This window comes from Cygnus olor, chromosome 6, assembly GCF_009769625.2.
Source record: "Cygnus olor isolate bCygOlo1 chromosome 6, bCygOlo1.pri.v2, whole genome shotgun sequence".
In the NCBI taxonomy this organism is placed as follows: Eukaryota; Metazoa; Chordata; class Aves; order Anseriformes; family Anatidae; genus Cygnus; species Cygnus olor.
In genome coordinates, this window is record NC_049174.1 from 10917193 (window position 1) to 10937589 (window position 20397).

The 20397-nt window shown below is 46.5% G+C and overlaps 1 protein-coding gene across 1 annotated transcript in view; it reads left to right on the forward strand.

Moving 5' to 3' along the window:
• TWIST2 (twist family bHLH transcription factor 2) overlaps positions 1-19990 on the forward strand; it is a 37320-nt gene extending 17330 nt beyond the window's left edge. The window contains exon 2 of the mRNA XM_040561775.1: positions 19222-19990. The gene's annotated coding sequence lies outside the window, so the exon portion shown is untranslated. The remainder of the gene's footprint in view (positions 1-19221) is intronic.
• Positions 19991-20397: the final 407 nt, after the last annotated feature.

Below are 20397 nucleotides of genomic sequence, written 5' to 3' on the forward strand. Positions count from 1 at the left end.
GCCCTGTTCTGGAAGGGAAAGCACTCTGGTGGAATGACCCAGGAGTGTTTGCCAAAGAGGGACTGAGGGGAGGGAAGGAAAGGAAGAAGAAAGTATTTAATAACTCCCAAATCATTTTTAAAAAATCATTAGCTATTATTTCAGCTGTGTGACCTTCAGAAGGGACTTTCTAGAGGGCCAAATTATGCAGTCAACTGAAAATATAAATAAGTATGGAAAGGGCAAAGATCACTTTATTCAGCCAACTTGTGTGGGATGTCAGGTTAAGTTTCCTGTAGGGTGCGTGCATGTTCTTCCCGGACATGAGTGTGGCCCAATGGCTCCTCTAATCTGAGGACACCTCCCCAGTCACCAGGCATGGCACAAGCTAACAAGTTACCATCTTCATTTGCGGAGTGCAGATTTCCAAGGGCTTCTCGCCAGTCCCACAGGAACAGGAGCACATTGCACTGCTGCAATATTTCCAGCTGCAGTTCGAGTGGGCTGCAGCCTCGGACACATTGCAGAGACTAGCTCTCAGCAAGCATGCTATGCTAGGTAGGGGTCTTCATAATTCCTGGCTGAAGCGTTCACATTTGGGAAGGGAAAACTTGTGAAATCCTTTCCATTAGCACTTCTCATTTCTTCCACATTCAAGGGAAAAGAGTATACTCCAAGAAGCATCCAGCATCCTTGAGCCCGTCCATTTCATTTACTCATTTGTTGCTAGAAGGTACTGCTGTCTCTAGGGGTCCTTTAAGCTGAGCAACAACTGACCCTTAGAAACCTATTTACTTTTCAAGTGAGGATATAATAAGAAATACTGGTAATCGCTTTTGCTAAGAACTGAGAATGAGATGGAAGAGGCTCTCTCTGCAAGATGGGATGTCTAAAACCAGAATCTCTTTGGTTGTCAAAAACAGCTTTCTTTTTCTCGAGAAGAGTTTTGCAGGACCTTGGTAAAGGAAGTGGTTGGGAAAAAAACATTTCAGCAGAGAACTTACTGAGACAGTGACTGAAGAGCTCCAAAACCTCCCTAAACTCCAGAGGCTTGCAGCTTTCTGAGCCCATGGCATACATTAGGCTCAAATCCCTAATCTGGGCCAAAATTGCACTGTGTGTGACCCCTCCTCACTCGCTATCTCTCATGGAGAGAAGATAGGCATTTGTCAGAAGAGCAAAGTAAAACCCATAGTGCACATATTGCTTCTAGCCAAACAGAGAATTAAATTAGGAGTGAAAAGTACGGGAGCCCTACTGAATGCTGACCTCAATGGTATCCCTATGGCTGCACTCCACAATAGCTGGAAAAAACAACTTTAATGGTGAAAAGTGCAGGGGAACGAAGTTACTACAGACATCTTGTACTCTTCCATACCTGTAGCATATGTAAGTATAAATAGGGTATCACAGATGAGCTGTGTACTGAGTGTAGAAGCACACTTCTTATGACAGACGTAGACCAGTACTTCCATATACCCTACCTACATTCAGTCTGAGTTCTCACTGAACCTGTAGGGCTTCCATTTCAGTCACTGGACTCATCCAGCCTCCCTCACCGTTCACAAACATGCCTGTGCAGTTTTAACTTGGGGGTAAGAAATGTAAGAAAACATTTTTCTGTACTGCAGACACAAGCTGCGTGTAAAACTTGGTTGTATGGAGCAGAAAACCTATTCAGCACCAGTCACAGACACAGGCACAGATGAGAAACACGTGAGCAGCAGTTTCAGGAAAGTCCCCAATTCACAGGAGCATGCGCTTAGCTCAGGTCTGCACATCCTAGGACATTATGTGAAATACAGAGAGGAACAGCATTGCCAAAGTCAAAGCACAAAGTCTTTGTTTTGAACAGATGCAGAGAACTCCTCTCCCTCCCCCAGAAAGGAGATTGCATCGGTATCACAGTAATATAGGTTATTAGCTCAGTGGGAAACTAGCAGGGTTCGAATTCAAAGGCTCAAACAAGTCCAGCTTGCAGCTGGCAAACCTAAATAAGACCAGCCAGCTGGTGTTGAGCTGAGTCATCTGTACAGTAATTTGGTTGAAAACGTTGACTTAACCCGTTCATATAATCACCCAAATCCAAAAAACCCGACAACTGGAGTCAAAAAAAATGTACATCTGCATTTTGCAGGATGACAGACGGGAAAAGACCATGTAAACCAATTTTCCAGGGCTTTTTATAGGCTTCTGTGTGCATGTTGCATACAATTCAAGTTCTTGGTAGTCATTTGTTAGTCTGTTCTGATTCAGCAAAGCACATGACACATCCTTAGTGCATGTGATAAATCCCACTGAAGTCGGGGGGGGCTAGGAGCACACATTTAGAAATTAGGCACGTGATTAAATAGTTCACTAAGAAGAGGCAAGCTTAGGACATGATGGCCTTTTTTTCTTTCTTTTTTCTTTTTTCTTTTCACTCAAATTGTTTCTTTAGCAGCATCTCTGCTTGTTTCTTCCTCCAGGAGTTTGAACTTGCTGGAGTGAGAATGTTTACTCCTCTTTTAAAAATCATAGCAAGGGAATGACCAGCTTCATATTTTACCTCCCAAAGCCATAAATTTTAGATGTGTGGTGAAAAACGGAAGCATCTGCAGGATAACCTATTTTATGGAAACCTGAAGCAGCAACACAGAGAGCTGGTAGAGAGCAACCAGAATACACCACCTTTGGTGTTCACTCCCAGTTCTCTGATGTGCAAGAAAAAATAATTAAGAACACTGGTTCCTCAGTGCAGAGGAAATTGCAGCCCACGGAATGCAGGAGGAGGATTAGCTTGTAGGAAAGCAGCCTCTTGGAGCAGAGCAGGTTGGGGTAGGACAGGATAGCCTGACCCCGTGGAGCAGCACCAAGGCCAAGCCAGCTGACGAAACTTCATGGCACCATTCAGACTGGAACTGTGTTGCTAAAGAGGTTCTGAGTAAGATCGTTCCCTTTTCTCCTTCCCGTTGCTTGCTTGTCCTGCATCACACATGTAACAGCTTCAGGAAAGCCTGTAAAGCAGCTGGCCAGCCTCAAGCCGAGTTATAAGCAATGATGCTAGTCTTATGAGTCTTGGAAAAAAGAGTGACTCACGGCAGGTCAGTGTGTGGCCATGGGCTGGTGGGTCACTGCTACCTCTTCAGGAGACCACACTCCTGAATTAGGCATCAGAAACCACAACAATAAAAGATAAAATATTTCACCCATGGGCAGCCCTGAGGGAGATTCACTATCACATTATTACCTGCAGCATTACTGTCCTATCACTATCTTAATGAAGAGCCCCTCCAGTGACCACCACAGCCCTGGTACACAAGCACAGCTGAAGGATAACACAGACATTCAAACATTTGTGGGGTCAGAGCCAGCCAAGGCCAAAAGATTTGAAGCAAAGCAAACAAGACCATGCTGAAGCATGGCATACTCACACAAAAAGCCTTGCAGGCTGTGAATCCCCTTTTAGCTCTGCAAATAACCTTACCTCCTGCCACTTGTCCTGCAGAAGTCCCTTGATGCAGGACTGTCTTAGGCACCCCAGGCAGTAGAGCGTCTGTCTTGAGAAGATGTTGGTAATAAAAACAGAGCAGAAGACCTAGAGGGCTGCTTTTAAGCATCTGCATGTAAGACAAAAGCTGTAGAGTTTCGGGGAAGGATTGTATGATGCAATACTTGCAGCAAAGGATGGAAGAAATGACCTAGTAGTGACGCTGGACTGAGGAGGGCTCTTGCCAGCCTTATGTCCATGTTAACGTAGCTCTACTCATCTCCCGACGGCTTTCTCTGAAGTATGGCGTGGTTAGCATCACAGATACACACCGGAGTGCCTTACTCGATGCCAAGAACTTCTTACCACGGCAGGCGTGTTTGGCATATAAAAGTGCAACTCCCTCTGCATGAGGGCAACACCCTATAACCCCACGTATTTTAAAGAGTTGGACTATTCTTGCCGTAAAAAAGATCAGAGTAGCTTTATTGACTGCAGTGGAGTTAAACCGGTTTATTCCAAGTGAGAATTTGGCCCCTTGACTTCAATGAAGCTGTGTTGATTAATCCCAGATGGAGACCTGGCCTGGTACAATCCCGTCCAAAAGTCCTGGGAGATTAGTAACACACGCACTGAATCACTGCAGTTACTCAGAGCCTGGGTGGTTATCAAAAACCTGCACCTGCTGCGGTGGGGAACGCTGCTGGGCTCGGGCCGAGCCATTGTGATCACCGACTTCAGGGACCAGGGTGTGGCAAGCGAGGGCACATTCTTCAAATGCTGCCTCATGCGAGGGGGGAGATGCCAAAGCAGCACTCTTTCCTCTGCAAATGTTTGGGAATGTGATCCGGGATGCAAGTTCCAGCTCTGACAAAACCCAGGTGTGGTGGCAATGAGCATGGTGGGCAAGGAAATGAGTCAATCCTGCTGCTTCTCACTGGGGGCTTTTTGAGATGCTCTGTAAGATCCTTAGTGTGAAAAATTAGTATTAAATCCACAAAGCTTCAGGGAATCTGTCCTGGCATCAGTTTGAAGAACCAGTTTTGAAGGGTGAGCACAGTTTCATTCAGAAAAGAGAAAATTTTCTTCCCCACACCAAATGCAATAATTAACAAATAAATAGAAATAAAATAATAATAATAATTTAATAATAATAATAATAATAATAATAATAATGCATCTTTGTAGCAATCACCTCCAAGCCTCTTTCAAGGCAGGCCAAGTTTTGCTTCCCAGTGTAACTGGAACAAATGCCATCCTCCTAGTGGGGAACGAATCCAGTGAAAATTGAAAGGACTTGACTTTCACAGCAGTTCCTGTACACGTGCACATGCACACAGCCACACACAGCCACACGTGTGCCTGTGGGGAGACATTGAAGGTGTGACTTGGGTTGCAGCAAGAAGAAACACAGGAATAAACCTCTTCACAGGCTGGTGTTGATGGCTTTTTGGTCTCAGGTTGTAGGAAAGCAGGGTGGACAGCATATAGCCCACCTCCCCATTGCATTATCCATGCACAGATGTTATTCATGGCTAAAGGATGCTTTTGCTCTGAAGCAGCATCGCACAGGTCAAGGTGACAAAACAGGGCTCAGCATTGCGTGCAGAGGCCCAGCATCACCATCGGGAAGGAGAAATGCCTAAGCTTGCAGTTTGCTCACTTCAGCTCTGCCTCCCAAGCGTTTCTGAAGTCAGGCATCTGGAACGTGATGTAATCCGAAGATTGATCAGCAGCAGCACACTTACAGCTGTGCACATCTGGCATACAGGTGTTTCAGCTGCTATTTGTCAGTAACTGTATCAAACATTAAAAAGCACCCCGCGTTCATAAGGAAACCATACCTGTCCCGCAGATTGTTCACAGGAGCCTATGAAATGCCATTGAATTTATGCAAACTGTCTCTGCTTTTTAGTGGGTGGCCCCAATTTTTATTTATTTACTTATTTCAAATCAGGAGCTTGAAACAGAGGTATTTTCAAAGCAGGGTTTTTGTTGTTGTTAATACCACTGGCATGAATCCATCAGTGGAATTAGTTGAGTCAGTCATAATGGATGGCTACTATCACCCACTTGCTGATTTACTCTTAGGAGGCAATGTTGTCACAGAGTCTTTGTGCTGCACTGACGTAAAAAAGCTGAGATCGGTCCTTTTTGTGCTCAGCTGCCTATGGACACAGCAAGGCTTGCTTCAAAATACCTCATCAACACAGGACAGGGGCAGGTAAAGTGGGGAAATGAGTAAGAAAGGATTCGTCCTTTGGATAGGACCTGCTGGTGCCCAGTCCCAATCCCTGAGCCAGAAAACATGATTTCTTCCTCCCCGTGGGGATACTGCTGCTCAGGAAGTTTGCAGCTGAATACACGCTGCACACAGGAAAAATAAGGAGAGCAGGGAAGGTGCTGGCTGAGCAGGCCAGACCAAAAGAGTTCCCTTGGAAAAAGAATAAAGCTGCAGATGTATATATTTATTTTTAGAGAAGGTGTTGTTCCTAGAATTTGTATTATTTTGGCAGACATGGAGAGGGGAGGAGAAAAGGTTTCCCTCTGTCCAATATTCTTTCCTTTTCCTGAAATGAGGTGGAGGCAGAGGGTTTTTTTACAGCCCATTTCATACCTCTGTTGTGGTTATTCCTGTGGAGGCGAACAGGGACCAGACATTTCACACTGACTGCCAGCACTGTCAGAGCAGGCTGCATACCATACAGTGTGCAGCACCAGCTGCCCAGAGGCACCAGTCTCACGTATTTCCGAAAGGAAAAAGAACCTTGCTCCTATTGATATCTTCCCCCCAGATATTCTCAACCAGCCTACAAGAACATGATATATTTTACTTTCCAAACAGCTTAGCATGTGCATGCTTCAGTCATCATAGCTGACAAGTCACTAAACTGTAACAACAGGTCATGCAACTTCATCCTGAAGTATACTAACCCTTAGTTTGCAAGCTGTATTTATGCAGGGTAAGCGCTGAGCATGGCTTTTGCTGTGAGCATCTCAACAGAAATGTACGGCCCATGCATGACCACTTTGCCTTTCTTATCTGATTTCTGTGCAATATATTTCCACTGCTTAGCACTGATCTGGCTGGCCCAAGCATGTAGCAAGTGTGTGTTTCAGGCAGGAAGAGCCAAATGCCTGCCCAGAATTGCTTACAGGCTGGCAGCTGAAACCCATATAGATCTGAGAGGCCCCGAGGTTGGAGGGTCAGGGGCTCAGGAGGCAGAGGGAGATGAGAGGGAGCATATTTAATGCCGTTGGCACAAGCCTCATCAGCTTCAAAGCCATTGTTCAGGGACATGTGTGCATCTGTGCCACCTCCCTCCCCATCCCCATTTATTTTACTGGAGCTGCTAAAGAAGAAAATCTCATTCCTTGCCTTCTTCCCCTCCCTGCTCCTCTGTTCCACACCTTCCCTCTGTAAAGCCAGGCTCACTCCAGACTGCCTCAGAGATGAGCCCAAGGAAGTGGTCTGGAGGTGGGTTTTCTCTGCTGTGGTGTTATCCAGGAGGGCTGGTGATGGCTGGATCCTTCACGTCCTTCTTTGCCCCTGGCTGCTGGCTTTCCCTGGCCCCTTTCACCATGGGCCCTTTCGTGGGTCAGTAAGATGCTGGTGGTGTCCCTGAGCGCTTGTTCTTCAGAGCCACCCACGAGGCAGCTGGGCAGAGCTGAGGACAGAGCTTAGACGGCCCTTTCAAATGTTGAAACAGCTCTGCTTTTTCCTGCTCCAACTGCTCATTAACAGCTTCCGGCTTTTGGCAATTTCTAGCCGCGCTTTCAGTGATGTACTGCCAAGATTTTAACAAGGGGCTCCCACAAACCTACCTCCTCCTCCAGCTGCGACGAACCCCACTGCCCCGGAGAGGCCAAGGCTTGGACTGTGGAGGAGTGCAGGGCTGGGGGAACTGTTCCTTTGGGGGGCTCTTTCCTGTTTCAAGATTTTTTTTTCCTTGTCTTTTCTGGCAAGGGAGGGACGCAGCACCTTGGAGCAAGCATACTGACTGCCTGGAGGTTGATGCAGAGAGGCAGGACATAACACAGAAACCCTGAGAGTCCCAGCAGCAAAATACTTCACTGCAGAGCTCTCACTTGTCATCCATACTGGGAGGCCAGCCCCAGGCTACTAATTTTATCTCAGCCAGAATAATCAGCCACAAGCCAAAATGCTGAAGAAGTGGCTTTTTTCTAAGTGTTTCGGGACCCCAAAGGGAAAGTTCTCCTCCTGGAAGTGGTTGAGCCCGTGAGTTTCTGGGTGCATTGAAGGAGAGCTCAGCTTTCCCGTGTTTTGGGGCGGGCTGTGCTGATTCACACCGGGAGCAGGGCTGGTGTCCCAGGGGAGCTCTGAGCTTCCAGGCATCTTGCAGGCCCAAGGTCAGACTGTGCTGACCCTCCAGCTTCCCTCCTTCTTCAGCTTCTGTAATCTGTGGGTTGGTGTCAACCGGTTTGGTGGAGGCTCTCAAGCTGTTATGTTCCTGTCATTTTTTATTTTTTTTTTATAAGAGGTGTCTGGATGTTTTACTGGGCTGTTCCCCACCCTAAGAAAACAGTATGTTTTTTAAAATAACCATCTTTGAAATTTAATGTGAAATTACCACAACCTGTATTCCTTCCCAGGCATGAATTACACTCAAATAAATCAAAACTCAAATGATAGAGAGCTGGAGATGCAAGGGAAGTTTAACAGAAGCCAAGGAAACTTTGAGATCAGAGTTTGTAGAGGTGTTAAAGTTGCTCATGAGAGTCATAGCCTTCTCTAGTACTGGAGAAACTTATTTTACTCCAGAGAGCTTAGCTTGTAGCAGTGTACCTAAGGCTGAGAGAATAGAAGAGTTCATTTTCCGCCTTTAAATAAGAACTGGGTGCAAGAAGGGCAGCTGTATGACGGATACCAAAATAATAAAGTTTGTGGCAGTCAAAAAACAGTCACTTAACTGCTGATTAATATATCCATAGATAAACCTATAGACTACACATTAATAAATCAATGTTAAATGCAGGCCTTTCTGGTAAATGCACCAGCATAAATTACACTGGACAAATGCAAACAAGTAGTGTCTCGTTAACTTTTAAAATGTTAACTTTCTGTACTATGTTAAATTCCTTTTTTTTTTTAAATTAAATTTATTTTTAATTAATTTTTTTAATTAAAAAATAATTTAAAAAATCTGAAAAAACTGAAAAACAAACAGTGACAAATAATTTGCAACATTGTAAAGCTGGACTTACAGGGCCAGCAGCACTTCCAGGACAGCCAGCCCTGACATAGGTAAAGTCTATTTAGATAGGTGGCCATAGATACAAATGACTCTTCCTGCAGGACAGTGAGAAGAAAAAAAAAAAAAAGGGATTTAAAGGAAGGTTAGTTCAATCAATATTGGCTGCTTGCTGTCATTAGATTTATTTATATATTTATATAATATGTTTATTATTATATATATTATATAAGTATATATTATATATATTATATTCTTATGTATATTATATATATATATTATATATATTATATATTTATATATATAATCAATCTACTTCTCTTTTCTGTGGATAGTTATTTGTGAGAGGAGCACTCAAGAACCTCAGCTTTATTGCAGCTGTGGCAGCTGGTCCCCAGCCTTGCAGGCATGCTCTGTCCTGCTCAGCTGGCCAAGGCCAAGACACGGGTCCAGGGTCACGGGTTCTCCTGTTGGCTTCCTTTTTGGCATTGTCTCTTTTGGATTTTTCATCCCGAACAGGGAGGTGTGAGCAAGCCATTGGCTTTCCTCGGCGCTGCGCAGGCTGGGCTGGCGAGACCGAAACAGGCTTGGAGGGAGGAGAATTGAAAGGATTAAACCTCCTTCCAGATGGGCTGTACGTTTTCTTTTCCTACATCCCTGTCAAACAGTTAGTCACACTCCCGATAACAAACGAGGGAGCCGCGGGACGCAGGGAGGATGTTTTCTCTTGGACCAGCCATGGGCAGATAAATCCTCCAAGGTCTGAAAAGCCTGGGGTAAATTAGATTAGAGGCTTTCCTCTAGACGGCGAAAGGCGCTTGAGGCAGGGGTAGGTTTGGAGAGAGCAAGGGGAGGCCCTGCAGCTCGGGAATGAACAACTGCGAGGGATATGTTTTTAAATGGTTTTCCAGCTGTAAGATGCACATAATTGTGGCTTTCCTTCATCTGGGAGACTTCAAGAGCGGATGGTTGATAAGAGTTCATACCAGCAAAGGCAGAAAAACACAAGCCAAGGTATCTGGTTTCAGTCTGTCCGTACCCGTAGCATTAGATCTGATTTTGGCCCTCTCCCCCCTCTGCATGTACACAATTATCTGAATTCCTTTCTCCACTGCTTCCTCCCCTCTGAAGTCTTGCAGACCGGCCCTTGTGCCTTTTCTGCAAGAGCAGCAGTCATGTGTTGTGTTAGGGATGGTTGTGCAATTGGGCTCTCTCCCAGTCACCTTGTATTAGTGTAGGTGCCTGTGCTGCAGTCACAAGGACTCCCTGGGGGATACAATGCAACCATGGTGTTGGGAACTTATACCCCATCCCCTTCTTTTTAGCCTTTTCTGATGGGAAACAACCTAGAAATCATGGGATTTCCACTATTCTAACCACCTAACCACTCACAAGTGCCATTCCTCGGTGCCTCAGTTTCCCCCTTGTGCCTCATCTCTGCTGTTTGCCTCCAGCTGTGTTCCCCAACCCCTTGCATTGCAGGTGGGGCATCCCAAGGACCATTATGCACGCCAGTGTGGGCTGCTTTCCTGTACAGTTGTGTGGGCAGCAAGGTAGATGCGCCCAAGGACACAGACAAAACATTGTTTTTCCATCTCACAGCTGTTGTCTCATTCTCCCCACCCAGCCGTCCTGTGGCCAAGCAGAAGGGGACCCTTTCTGGCATGCTGGTATGGGGAAATTAGCTTTCCAAAATATGACTCTTTGTCCTTCTCTGGGGTTGCCTCATGCTGGCTTTTCACATGTAAGACAGCACAGAGTTACCTGCTTGCAAAGGCCTTGCTGCTGCTAAGCAATATGGTATTTTTCCCAAAAAGCTGCATTTTTGCACCATCCAAATGTCAAAAATATCTTAAATATAGCCTACTGTCTACCCTGGCTCTGGGGACAGCTGACAAATCTGTAAGACGATTTGAGAGTATCCCTTTGGTACAGACACAGCCAATGCCTGTAGCAGGGCATAGATCCTTTCTTCCTTTCACTTTGTTATAAAAACATTAGTTCATATATAAACTATGCATAAATATGAACACAACATGTACAGATACAGGTTTCCCATTCCTACACAGACCAAAGACTTACTTTCATAAACACACCTAAAGACCTGATGAATTCAGTTAAAATTTTCTGTGTGTTTTGATTTGGTTTTAGCCTACCTGCTACAAGCTATACTATATAGAAATTTCAGCATGGAAATTGCAAAAATTGAAAGCCTTTGAAAATTCTTCTGACCTCACTCTAACTTTCCCTTTCTGACAGCCAGTTTTGACTGACAAAGCAGAAGTTTCTCTAGAAAAACTGCTGATGGGCCCTGGTTACACGTCGAAAAGCGGGTCAGGTCTGAACCAAGCTGCTTGGTGGTGTGGACAGGTTCTGGAGCACCAAGCCAGTCTTTGCTGCAGCTAGAGATTATCAAAGCCATGATGGCAGTGAAACCCACCACCTGAGCTGGGACAATCCTTGTCTTCAAGGCTCTTAAGGAAATCACTGAGGTGCTATTTACACAGGTAGGGAACAAAACCAAAACCCCAGCACTCTCCTTTTCCAGTCCAGATGACAGAGGCCCGTTGCAGGTCCCTCTGTATGGTCTTTAGTAGGCAGCAGTGGATAAAACTGTTCTTAGGAATCCACCATGTTACCCAAGAGTGGCTGTGATGGTCAGGGAGCACAGGGAAAGGGCTCAGTCCTGGGGTGCTTGGGCACTGAGCTTGGCATGAGCTGTAGGGTTGGAGAGGCCCGGGCTGGTCTGGATACTGGCCATCAGCTACCAGCTGTGGAGCAATCACACTTGTTCTGGCATGAAGGAGGCAGAGAAATCAGCAGGGGAGGTTAACAGGTTCCTTCACAGGAGGTCTTGGCAGGTTTGTTGGCATGGCAGGAGAGAGGCAAGGCTGCATGTGCAGCCCTTGCTCAGGCACACCTTAACTTCAGCATGCTGTGTGACACCAGGTGCTTCTTCAGGAGGGAGGCAAAGGGCATGTATCCCACCTCCCAGGGTCAAGGATCATTGTCAGTTTGCTAAAACTGGCCAGGCTCTCTGCTTCCACCAGTTATGAAGTCTCTTATGTCAAAGGAAACACATGCAAGGGGCAGGTTCACCACTGCCTGCCCTGGCTGATGAAGGCCTCAGAAGGGCCTCACACTGCCTGCAGGCTGTACAGCTCTGCAGCAGGGGAGGCCAGGACGGGGCCCAGCTTTGAAAATGAGCCTTGCTTTGGGAGATTTGGCTGGCGATAGACAAGCCTCTTTTCTCCTTTGCTTTTACCCTACACAACAGGAAGTCAGAGCAAAGTTTTCATCCACAAACCTCTGCTGCAGCCCACTTCAGTTCTTTTTGGTTTTCATAATCTGCAGGAGCAATAGCAACCAGGAGCTACATGTTTTGCCTAATCCTCCAGGATGGAGGTTAGCAAATACCTGTTTGCCTGTGTACATCCCTATGTGCTGGTCACAGCTCCAGGCCAGGTCCTGGCAGCCAGCACCTTGCCTCCACCCTAGCACCTCTCTTCTCTAAGTTTAATGGCGCTATGATAAAATCCAAGCCAAAATAACTCCCTATTCTTCTTGATTTAGGTCTGTTTCACATGGCTCACAGAAACACCCCGTGCACAGTTGGAAGGCGATTTGGGGAGGCTCAGAACTAGGTCAAAACAAACTTAATTTCCTCCAGGTCCAGGTGGAACGCTGCTTTGTGAACCAGGCTATTTGCATGCCGCCTTTCAGCTTTCCACCCGCGGCCATCACAGCCTCCAACACACAGTCACAGGAAAGCTTTTAGCATTTTGAAGCATGGCTGTTTTCCACTCTCACTGTGCTCCAAAACAGCTGGACCATTTTTGCCTAGTCTCCAGAAAACAAAAGCAACAACAAGAAAGAGGAATCACCTTGGGGCATGGAAAATTTTCAGCACAAGCAGCACAAGTTTCAGAAGGTTATGAACAGATGAAATAAAAACAGGAGTCTGGATAGCAAAGCTTACAAACCTGACCGTGGACATCATGACCAATACTTGCAACATGCTTTTTTAAGCTGTAAGCAATGGTCCTCAGTTCACAAAGGTCAGGAATGAGCAAGGTTAAGGGCAAGGTTGGGGGTGCTTGACAGTAAGCACATAAGCCTTAAGCACCGCATGTAGGGACCCTGCTCAAAATGATGACAACCCCCGATAGGTTCGGTGATTTCTGTGTCTCCAGCAAGATCATCCTGGGTATCTCACACCTCTGCACTTCAAGCTGCCAGGTAAGCTTCAATGGCAGTCCTCTTGGATGGCAAACCTGGGGTTGAGTAGGGTGACAGGCACTAGGGAGAAAGGAGCACAAGTTGCTCTCAGGACTCCAGCTAGCCTGCCATGGGCCACATCCAGTCCACTGCCTCGGTAGCCAGGTGAAATGGGACTCTTGTGGCCAGAAGCAACCCAGATATAGGCTTTCTGGCCTGAGAGTCAAGATGCTGAGATCCGTCTTCCCCTCCAGCTTGGCATTTCCTAATCTAAAAAAGAACAGCGCGATTTCTGGAGCAGCCTGCTTTGGCATTTCAAAAATTCACATCAGCTCATGCTGACCTTTTCTCTCCAAAGGCATGGGCGCGGACACGTGCGTCCCATGTCACATTTTGCATTGTTCGTTGTTGTTTTCCCCATCCCCAACCACGGCATGCCCACGGGGCAGTACACACACAGTGCTGGTGTGGCGGGTGGGCGTACCAGGGCTATGACATCATGCAATAACCAAACTAGCCACATTTATTTGTTTTGAAAAATATTAAGGGCAGCAGCTACTTAGCACTGACAGAAACATTTTATTGATTTTCTAGATCAGGAGTGTCCCCCATTGTGTTGTAACCCAGCAGTGCTTGAACCCAGTGGTAGGACATTTCCAGAATAAATCAGCTACGGCACATTTTCCCTTCTTTTTTTTTAAATATTCAGAGCATATCCAGCCCTGAAAATACATGCCTGGGTAACAACTAGAGAGGTCACTGCCTGATGTTCTTGCTCTGCCCTGTCTCAGTCAAGTGTAATCTCCAAGCAGGTCCAACACAGAAGGGGACTTCTCCTTCCCCATTCACCCCATAACGTCCCATCACTAGCAGAGGAGATGAAGACAGGACCATTTCTCACATGGGGACGGGGGCCCTGAAGCTTTTCCTTGGGCAGGAGAATTTGTTCCTGTGCTGCTGCTGTTCTTGAAAGGGAAGACGCTCTTACCAGCTCTTGTGCAGCAGCTAGCATGGGAACAACCTGATCATCAGTGTGGGCCAGGACTAGTGACAGCCTGAGCAGGCTTTTGCTGTAGGTTTCCTCGCATTTTTCCCTTTTGGTTATTCTCATGTTAGGAGGATGAGTTTTGAGACAATGGGGAACTCCAGCTGAGTTTGTTTGGTGCTTTCTCGTGGGCTGGCTTCATATTTGCTTCCCAAGCGCATGTTTGCTTGCGTCCTACCTAATCACCCCAGGCAGCCTCGCTGCTCGCCAGCCCGCCTCACAGAAATGCCGCTCCCTGCTCCAAACCTCCAGAGTCTGTAAAAAAGCAGCCTTTGAAGTTAACATCCCATTAAAAATGAATGTTCTGGGGATGCTTAAAGAACAGGCACAGTCTGGGCAGGGAGACTTCAAAGGAGGCAAAAATGCAGTGGTGGGGACTGTGCCGAACGCGGCAGACCAGCTGGGGCACCGCAGGCTGGTGGGAAGATCAGCCTCTCCATCCTACTGAGCCAGGACTGAGCCAGCCACACATGGGGACAGAGAGGAGCACACTCACAGGTGTCACTTTTAAGGCATTCGTTACTGCAATTCAAGCCCCATTCAGCACCAAAGGATGCTCCGTCAGAAACCGTGTCCCCTCCGGAGGCAGCTGAAAGCAGCATCGCCAGCCTGTGGGCATGGGCAGTGTGCCCTGCACTGACCCGCTGAGCGGGGCTGGGGTCTCAGCTTTGACCCACACTGCTTTTCACTTCCCCACGGTGAAGGGGAAGGGGGGAGGAAACAGTCTATAAACTTCTCAGCGACTGCTGAAATCAGTACCAGGTGGCGCGGGGCAAGCAGCTGGCGGGGGCTGCACCGTGCTGCTGTTTGTGCCCCTCATCGTCCCCCTCGCTGCCTGACCCCAGCTCCGTTAGGAGCACAAGGCAACAGGACCAGGTACCCGTGACCCCTTAGGTGGGCTGGGACCTTTCTGGTAGGAAAGTGGCCAGACCCTGGGTACAGAACCATTTCTGACTTTGCAACCTATATAACAAGCTCAAATAGCACATTTTTCTTAAAAATAATAATAATAAAAAATACAATTTAAATACTCAAAGGGTTTTCCTGTGATTTCTATTGCTTTTGCATTCTTGGCTGTGTTATGGAAATGATTTCAATCCCTTTGTAACCAAACCCAACCCTAATCCTATATAAGCAAGGACCTCAGGGACCTGTTGCAAAACTTCCTCCGACCGGGGCCCTGCTCTTGCTGCCACCTTACATCAAGCCTGCAGCTTTCAGCTGCCGTGGTTTCCCTGCTGTGCTTTGGGGCTGAGGAATGCTCTAAAGCAAATAAAAATGAGCAGCAGCCTGTGCCACCATAGAAAATGCACTGGATCTGTAACGTTACAGGGTCCAGAGTGCATAACAGCTATATTCTGTGTTATAAACTGCAGGATAAAAGACATGTTTAGAAATTACGTTCAGCAGAGAGCTTCACTGTGTATCATCTCTCACTCCGGACTGTAATCATGCACTGTTATCGTGTAGCTTTATGCTCTTCAGCCGTGCACTGGAGAATCACAAGGTGCTTTATGGACACTAGTTAATTAAAGCCCATGTGCACTGTAGGAGAGGCAGGGATGTGCTGCAATTTCCCAGCCAGGGAAACTGAGGCACGTGCAGAGAGAGCAATTACACAGGGAACCTGTGCGTGAGCTGGGATTAAAACTGAGCTCTGCAAGGTCCTGCTGTCCTACCCCTCCAGCTTAGTGCCATCCAGGGAGGAAACTCTGTCCCCTCCCTGTGAAATCCGCTATGGGCTTTGCTGTGTCCTTTAAGAAGCCCCATAAATCCATACCTCACCACTCAGCTGCCACGGGAAACATGCAGTGAGGCCACGAGTGAGCCAGGCTTGCAGGAGTTCTCCAGTAAACCTCCATGGGCCCAGCTCGCAGGCGTAGCCACCAGCTGGATATGTTGGCAGGCTTTGATGAATGCCTTGTTGAGCCCCTCTGGGATTAAAGGATCATAAACATGAAGCATGACCTTGGGAGGGTCCATTAAAGCTTTTCCATTGTTGTGGAAAAGCTCTCTGTAACTTAACAGGTGACAGAGCCTGAAGGGCCCTGCTGGTTCATTTTTAAAGCTCCTGAAGGCAACAGGGCAGTGCTTCCCCTGCTGGTGTATGTCGAGCTGGGATCAGAGCTGGACATTCTGGGTGCACTGGTTTTACTGGGACACTTTGAGCTGGGATCTACAGAAACAGTGGACGGGAGGAGGTGGGTAGTACAAAGGACCTGGCTGCAGTGGTGTGGTAGCGCTGGGGAGGAGAAGAGGAAAGACCAGCCCGTTGTTTTTTTTGGGGCTGCAAGTCTTCCTCAGGCAGGAGACTCAAACCCCACAGTGAGCAAGGATCAGGTTTGTGACATAAGGATGACACACCAGATTTAGAGAACAATTTCTCCAATATATGTAGCTCCTTTTTAAGCAAACCGAGAAGATACATGGAATAGATCACACAGGGAGCTTCTCTAATGTTGTGCACTCTTTCCTCTTGAGTGGACAGAGTGGGTCTGTGAATGAGTGGGTTTTACTCTTTGGTGTGGGTCTTAAATAGAATTTGTGGTCATGACAACTAAAAAAAGGTTAAATGATGTGACCTTAAACACAAGTACTTGTCAAGTTGAGGGAAATAACCCTTTCATGGCCAGGTGTAGCAGCTGTCTTTGGGTGACCTTTGTATCTGGGCATAATATTGCTTCATCAGCTATGAGGCTGCTTTAATATGCAGTGGATAATTGGAGAAAATAGGAGGGAAAATAGTCTAGCAGATCATCTGGTGCTGTGGTTCCCATCCTGTGGTCCACAAATCATTAGCGAGATGTAAGACTTCAGAAAGTGATTCACACACACAGGCCCAAATCCAAATAATAGACTCACACATGAGATGAGGGACAGCAAAATTAACAAAGGAACACTCAACATTTGACCTATTGTTATTTGCTTGTGAATGTGTCCTATTGTAGCACTGCTGCACAAGATGGCATTTTTTTCCAGAAGGACTAACTAGTCCTTGGATGCTCCTGTCCTTCAGCTGGATCCACTACAACAAAACCAGATGGTACTTGACTTGTGTAACCATTTCCTAAAAACCTTGAGTGATGGAGATCATGCTGTACAGAAGATAACAGGTCACCTCCTGCTTGGTCTGATCTGCTAACTTTACATCACACATATTAAATAAACAAACAAACCAAAACCAGCACAGGAGAGTCTTTCCCAAGAGATATGTGGGTTGAGGATTCTTTTGGCATCATGGGGACAGCAATTACTCCAATTACTTATGGAGAAATGTCTCTTTATTATTACTAGTTCCTCTAAACTAGGTCCTCTTCCCCCCTATGATTTTGCCTGTGAACTCTCATCAAAATGCTAGGTTGGGTTCACAAGGTGTTGCTCCAGTTCTGAAAAGACAAATAAAAAAATAGTGCCCTGTGCAGGATGGGGGGGGGATGGGGTAAGCAGTAAGGGTGCTCCGTACCCTGCAAAGCCAAGCCAGAGCCCTGGGGTACAGCAATGCTGCCATTTGCTGAGTAGATCCATGCTCGTTTGTCTCACTGTAACAGGGAAGTCAAAACACCCTGTTAGCACTGAGCTCCTGTGAAATTCCCATTTTTTCCAGTTGGCCAGAGCCAAAAGAGCTGCTGGAAACCTAAGGAACTGGTGAAAATGCTCTGACTGCATCAGCAGTCAGAGCGGCGCATCTCACCCAGGGGTGAAGACATTGACTTGCAAATCGCCAGTTTTGCTCCAAGAGCAGCTTTGTGCTGACCTGTCCTGTCTTGGACGGGATTTTAAAAATAAGTGGGAGTAGGCCAGCTCAGTGTTGCTTTCTACCCATTTTTACCTTCCTTTACATGGCAGCCAGGCTGAGCAAGGAGCAGGGCACAGTGTTTTGTCATGTGGCTGGAAGCAAACAGCATCCTCCTTTTCCTCTGCTTGCTGGAGAAAATCGTGGAAAAAAAGATTTAAAGCTTTTTGAGCTTTAAAGATTTTGAGCTTAAAGGTTGCCCCAGACTCAGGCAGAAACTCACTCTGTGGTGTCTTCCTCCTTCCTTTATTGTATTTTTCTTTCCTGAGTCCCTGCCATGCTCCCCTCGCTGGGGTTGTGGCAATGCGAGCATGAAGAAAGGGCCAGTCTGTCATCTGTCAGACGTGCTCATACACAAACCACGGCCGCTCGCACACACCAAGCAGTTAGGCTTTCCTAAGTGGTCCTGGGCAGCTTGTCAAGTCCTGAGCTCGTCTGCAGAATGTGGTTGTAATTAGATAATTAATAACTTTGAGAAGGAAAGGAAAGGAAATAAGCTAAATGGAAGCTTTCCTTAGTGGGAGGAAATAATTATATCTGCTTTTTGATATATGAGCTGAGATGGCTTTCTGGAGGCAGAAACAGCATCTTGCATGAAAAATCATCCCTCCCCCAAGTTGGTTGGGATCTCCCTTGGGCACTGCTGGGTCACAGCTTGTCCCAGCAGCCCGCAGACGAGCAGCAGCAGGTTGCTGCAGACCAGGGCAAAGCGCGCAGGTAACAGCTCCCTGCTGTGCTGCTGCATCCTGTCACATCCCAGAAAGCAGAGCAGAGGAGAGGTGATACGCAGGGCTGGGTCGCTGGGAACCGCGGGAAAAACAGGGCTTTAGCATCACATCCCTCGGGGCTTGAGAGGTGCTGTAAGCATATGGACTTTTAGATAGATGTGTTGCTCCTGCCTATGGATTTAACCATTTCACGTCACAATGAAAAAAAAAAAAAAAAGGCTGTGGCATTACTAAGCTCTGAAGTTACACATCCAAAAGGAATTGTTAGATTTATGTTGATTTCTTTTATTTTGGATGTGCTTGGCCGTTACATAAATGTGCTAGCCAAGAATAGGAAGAAAACATTAATTTTCAGCAGGGCTTGCCTGATTTTGCAGGAAGAGCTGAGAGTCACTATGGGTGGGATTACATTTTGTGTAAGTACATTCTGGGCACCTAGTTCTGCTCCCTGGGTGTCGCTGGGAGCCCTGTGCTAAATACAACAAGGAATTGGCAGCAACACTAGTGCCGAGCATCCGATCTCCCCATTTTCCTCGGTTAAGAGACCGCGAGGGCTATTCGTGGTGCACTGGATCTTGCCCAGCTGCTGGATTAACCAAGTGTCTCCATGCTACCGGCACCAGGGATAGATTTTAACATGTGGTTATGGGTTTTCACAAACACTGCCTTGGTTTGCAGGGGAAAAGAGCTTATGAGATAATATATATCACACAAAGATGTGCTGTATTCAGTGTATTCAGTGTATTTATTTTTCTTTTTTTTCCCCCTTTCTCTAGACTGTCCAGTGTCTGAGACTGAAGTGGAATTGGGATGTATCCAAGTTTGTAGCTTCTGAAACCTTAACAACCTCAAGTAAACTGGTCCAAAAGACCCCTCTTGACCTCCCTCGCTCTGAACTCTTGCAGAGCACTTAGACTGAGCAGAAACCAGCACCAAAGCTAACAGTCTGAAACTTTGCAACATCTCTCCCCAAGTGACTGACCAAAGAGAAAAGAGAAGCAACATTCCTGATTGTTCATTGTTGTTGGGTTTTATGTCTGTGTGTCTGTCTGTGCGTTTGGTTTTATTTCTTTTTTTTTTTTTTTTCTTTCTGATAAATCTTAATTCAGGAATACCTTTATGAGAAATCTTTGGGTTCAGATTTTATTTCCCCTTAGCTGTATTCTTTTTTTCCTTTTTTCTTTTTTCTTTTTTTTTTTTAGTTCAAAACATGATTTCTTGTACAGTAATGTCAAAACTGGACCAAGGCTCTCAGAAAAAAAAGGAAGAAAAAAGGCCTCAGTGTCCCCAGCTCCCCGCATGATTTGTTTCAAGTACAGCCTGGACTACAGACTGCCCTCCACACTCTGCTGCCTCTTCCTTATTGCTCCATGATTTGCTACAGCCCCCAGCCCCACCCCCCCCTTTTTATTTTCATTTTCTGTTCCAGTGTATATGTTGCTTATTTGTTTTATTTATTGAGATATTTTTAACGAGCTAAGAGACTGCAATGTCGCTGTGTATACTGCTTCTCTTGCCAATAAAAATAAAGATGTCATGCAGCTACTGGGGGTATTTGATTTACACTCTGAGTGCACAGCCCCAAGCAGAAGCTGAGGAGCTGAGCCACCCCACCAATGCCTCAGTGCTCACCGACTTTGCTAAAATCCATTCCTCAGGTAGCAGGCAATAGGTGCAGAAGGTGTTAGCTCAGCATCGCTTGCCCGTGGTGATTTCTGCCCACATGTGCCAGGAGCAGTTGATTGCTCTCTTGCAACCCTGCTCAGGAGGTTTACTTAGGCTGCAAGCACTGCGGAAGGGGCTCGGGCATCTGCAGGGCCATGGCCTCCAACGCACTGCTTGTTGCAAACTCTGCCTTTCCAAAGAAAACTTTCAGCCTTTCCACAGAACTCTTTGTAATAATTTCAAAACAAATTTCATGTAGATGGGCTGGAGTTGAACTGCGCAGCCTT